This window comes from Scylla paramamosain, chromosome 4 (genome assembly GCF_035594125.1).
Source record: "Scylla paramamosain isolate STU-SP2022 chromosome 4, ASM3559412v1, whole genome shotgun sequence".
In the NCBI taxonomy this organism is placed as follows: domain Eukaryota; kingdom Metazoa; phylum Arthropoda; class Malacostraca; order Decapoda; family Portunidae; genus Scylla; species Scylla paramamosain.
Window position 1 is genome coordinate 33624527 of NC_087154.1, and position 5000 is coordinate 33629526.

General features: G+C 37.2%; 1 protein-coding gene across 6 annotated transcripts in view; it reads left to right on the plus strand.

Moving 5' to 3' along the window:
* Positions 1 to 5000, plus strand: part of LOC135100026 (trace amine-associated receptor 8a-like) — a 185968-nt gene that overhangs the window by 93109 nt on the left and 87859 nt on the right. For all 6 annotated transcript variants that reach the window (XM_064002866.1, XM_064002869.1, XM_064002863.1 and 3 more), the window contains one exon: positions 1 to 253. This exon is cut by the window's left edge and continues 178 nt beyond it. The gene's annotated coding sequence lies outside the window, so the exon portion shown is untranslated. The remainder of the gene's footprint in view (positions 254 to 5000) is intronic.

Consider the following 5000-nt stretch of genomic DNA (forward strand, 5'->3'; position numbering starts at 1 on the left):
AGGCAACGAACAACGCAGCCTTTGCCTCACTCGCGTCGTCCCCGTCATGGCTTTGTGGAACATGAGCACGGCGTCTATTCCAGTCATGATTCCCGGAGTGTCTGAGAGACCCTGGGGAGATGCGGTGCCTGGAGGCTGTGCGGAGGTTGTCATGGATGAAGTTAACGCTACTTGCTTCTCAGAGGACGAGGTGGCAGTCCAGTCTGAGGGCAGCAGTAACACCCAGGGACAGACCTACGCCATCATTGTGCCGGTAAGTCAAGTCAGTTTTCTATTTTGCGCCGTGCAATTTTCTTGTTTAATTTCCCTCCATTAATTTTGATGTGATTTAGATACAAAGCCATTGAAGTCTAAGAGCAAAAGGATAATTTCAAACGCCTCTTTTATGATACAGTTTTATGAGCATTTTGTATCTGCTTATGAGGATATTTTGCTAATAATGAAGGCAGCAATCGAGGAACGTTGCTGTCTTAGTTTCGTAAATAGATTTGTTTCTTGTCATGAAGTGCCCATGAGGAGTTTGTTGAGAATGTGGAAATTTTAGACAGTGACACTCTTCCTCATGGGCCACAATTGCTATTAATGCCTCCTATGTGTTCCCACGTGCGCTTGCGAGATAGCGACACTGTTTTCGGAGGCTTGAAGTGTCTGGTTCAGCTTTGGCAGCGTGATGTAATTCCAGCACCATGTCATTATTCCTATCATCACTTGTGCGAAAATGTTGCACCGAGACGTGTTACTAAGAACACAGGAAAGGAAAATAGACTTTTACTTGCTTGCTTGATAGGCCCTCTACCTCCCCCCACGCACCAGTGAGTGGCCAAATATATCTCCGTCCAAACCTTTATGACGCTTCAAGAGTAAGTCTTTTTTTTTTCTAAAGGCATGAGTAGATGTAGCAGCATTTGTCCTTTTTCTTCATAACTGCGGAAATCAACAACTCTTTTTCGAAGTGCTTTTTCCGTGGAACGAATGTGTGTCAGGCATGTTGTTTCTCTTCCCACCAAACGTGTTCAGGAGCTGTAACTCACTAAGATGTTTTCCTTGGGCGGGCATTCACTCATCCGACGTGCCTCAGTGAAACACCAGGACAACGCAAAATTTACTGGAGTGAGGCGAATTCAGTCACACTTGGATTGAACTCCTAACTTTTATCTTGCCTGAAAATGCCATGCCGGTGGTAATGAGGATATGTTGACAAGAAAACTGCTATCACTGCAATTTTCGTTACGTTTCAAGACAAGAAGAAAGGGAGAAAAACCAATATTGCCGTGTTCGCAGACAAGAAGAGAAAAACCGTGATCAGGAAATTCATTATCCATCCCTTCATAAAGAATGTCGAACACTTTATTTAGGAGATTAATGTGAATTGCGTTATCTTCTTCTTCTTCTTCTTCTCCTTCTTCTTCTTCTTGACTTCTTCTTCTTCCTCTTTATTATTATTATTATTATTATTATTATTATTATTATTATTATTATTATTATTATTATTATTATTACCATATATATTATTACCACTACTACTATTCCTATCATCATCATCAACACCGTCATCCTCGTCATCATCCTCATTTTCATCATCATCATCATCATTATCTTTATCATTATCATTATTGTCATCATCATCACCACCACCACCATCATCATCATCATCATCATCATCATCATCATCATCATCATCATCATCATTGTCATCTTCTTCATCATCATTACCATAATCATAATCATCATCATCTTCCTAATCGTCACTCTCCTTATCATCATCATCATCATCATCATCATCATCATCATTTTCGCCACCACCACCACCACCATCATCATCATCATCATCCTCATCATCATCATCATCATCATCCTCATCATCATCATCATCATCATCATCGTCCTCATCATCATCGTCATCACTATCATCATCATCATCATCATTATCATCATCATCAGCATCATTACCATCATCATCATCACCATCTTCACCACCACCACCATCATCATCATCATCACCATCTCCACCAGCACCACCATCATCATCTTCACCACTACCGTCATCGTTATCATCGTCATCATCGTCATCGTCGTCGTCATTATCATCACTATAATTCTTTACTCTTGATGTACGTAAAGTATATACAGTTTAAAAGATGAAGGGGAACTCCAATATTAGCCCTCTCGGTCTCTTAAGTCTTATTTTTCTTCCTTATTTTTCTCAGTTAGGTAATGATGGAAAATGTTTATTATGGGGAAGCATTTAATCGTTCACTATCTTTTAATTTTTCTTTACCCCCTTTCTCATTTACTTAGTCGATCCAGAACGAAAGCAGACAGAAAATAAAATTAAATCTAGATTCAGCTGTAAACAAACTCTGTACACACACACACACACACACACACGCTGTTCATGCGTCTCTGATCATCGCCCTTCTGAATCACTCTTCTTTCAGAGAGTAAGAGTATGATTATATAATTATAGTAATGATGATGATAATGATGATAATAATAATAATAATAATAATAATAATAATAATGATAATAATAATAATAATAACAATAATAATGATAATGATAATAATAATAATAATAATAATAATAATAATAATAATAATAATAATAGTAATAATAGAATGTATCAGCTCATGCATTGTGTTGGCGCGGAGGTTAACCGTGTTGCAATGAAGCAACATTTATGGCTCGTCTTGAAGGGCGAGCGGGACGTGGTGATGGACATTAAGGAAGGCGTCTGGCTGTGGACAAAGTGAGACAAGTTTACAGTATAGTTTGCTGCAGGAGTTTCCAGTCGTCTCCGCGTGAGCCTTATTGGCACCCTCTTGAGCGATGTGCGGCGGAGGGAGGCGGGAGGTGTGTTGGAGAATTGGATGTCTGGCTCCCCTTCCTCGTGGCCAGTGTTGTGCTGTATTGTTTGTTGCTAGTGATGACAAGGAAAGAAAATTTCTATGTCAACAGCAAGAACGATAACTGGTTTAAATATAAACCGTCCAGTTTCCATGTATTGTTGAAGATTCCAGAACATGAGGATGAAACGCAGACAGTGTTGTACAGGACGTATTTAAATGTTATTTTGTAAATGGAATTTCAAGTTGTTCGGTAAGACCTTCGATATATGCTTCTTTATCCTCTTAATTAATTACTCTAAATGTGCCATGGTTTTTGCATTTAAGTGATATTTTAGAAAAGTCTCCCTGAAGCAATTCGGAGGAATTGGTGTAATCACATTGCTGGAATATCAAACACTTGTTTCCTTGCAACTCTCAGCCTTAGTATCTGTAGCCCTCATCATCACTACTCCATTTATACAACTCCATGAGATTGCCTTAAGGTCACAAGTACGTACTGCATGCATGCCGTGCAACTGAAGAAGATATTTTCGCTCACAACGCTGGTTCAGTGAGCTTTTAAAACCAACGCTCTGCATCAGTGACATAAATAGCCACGCATTCAACGTCTCGCTTCCTCCCACGCCGTCGCCTGCAGGTGAATGCTGGATAGAGAGGATTTTCCTGCAGTTTATAGAAATATGATAACTTACAAACATTTTACTTATCAGCAAACTTCCCGCCGCTCCTCAGCGTGAATGTAACTTGCGGGAGAGGATTTTGCCGCTTCACGAACTTGAGTACTTGATTTTGTATTACAGTGTGACGTTGCTTTTATTATTATTTTTATTATTATTATTATTATTATTATTATTATTATTATTATTATTATTATTGTTATTATTATTATTATTATTATTGTTATTATTATTATTATTATTATTATTATTACTGCTACTACTACTACTACTACTACTACTACTACTACTACTACTACTACTACTACTACTTCTACTACTACTACTACTACTACTACTACTACTACTACTACTACTACTACTACTACTACTACTACTGTTGTTGTTGTTTTTCATCACTATAATAATGATAATAATAATAATAATAATAATAATAATAATAATAATAATAATAATAATAATAATAATAATAATAATCACACTGCATGTATAATCATTATTGCAATGGATAATGATTTTTAACGCTTCTCTTATTAGTGTGACTTTAGTACTTAACTTTTTATCAAGTAGAATCGAATGACTGATTTGACGTTAACCTCGTTACTCATTACCTTCTTTACACCACTGTGCCGCTAATGGTCTGTGCGTGTGGCATAGATAGTGTGCGTCATTACACGTGGCTGCCAGCGTCTGCGTATCACAAAAACTCGGGAGGAGAGGGGAGAGAAAAGGCGAGAAAAGGTGTTGTGAAAGTGAGGTGTTATGAAATGCCGGAACTGACTGATATGGGAACGACGTGAAAAGGGAGCCGGGAAAAAGAGAGGACGAGAGGGGAAAGTACTTGCCTCTGTCAGAAATATAAGAGACGGAGTGGATGGGAAAGAGATTCGCCCCGGAAACAATGAAGAAGGGAATGGAAGACTAGGAGCGAGAACTTAAAAGGGAGAGGAAGATAAATATCGTTTGAGTGGAGTGCTTATGACGAATTATACTTACTGTCCGGTAGTGTGCTACGGAAAACGTTGGCGGAAAACGTTTTGTCACATGTAATATAGACATATTTCTATGGTGGTAATATATCTATCTATTTCTATCTATCTATCTAATGTGTGTGTATATATATATATATATATATATATATATATATATATATATATATATATATATATATATATATATATATATATATATATATATATATATATATATATATATATATATATAGATAGATAGATAGATAGATATTATACATACATGGATGGATGAATGGAAAAAAAATGTTGAAAGTTTTCACGGGGAATGGAAACGAGACAATAAAAATGGAGAGAAAAATGTTGAATTGGAAAAAGGATGATAGGAGAGTGATTAGAGAGGAGAGACAGCAGTGAATCGGAGAAAAACAAAAGATTTATGACTTTGCATCGAAACAACAAAAATGCTTTACACACTGGAAGGACACACGCGCAGATAGACA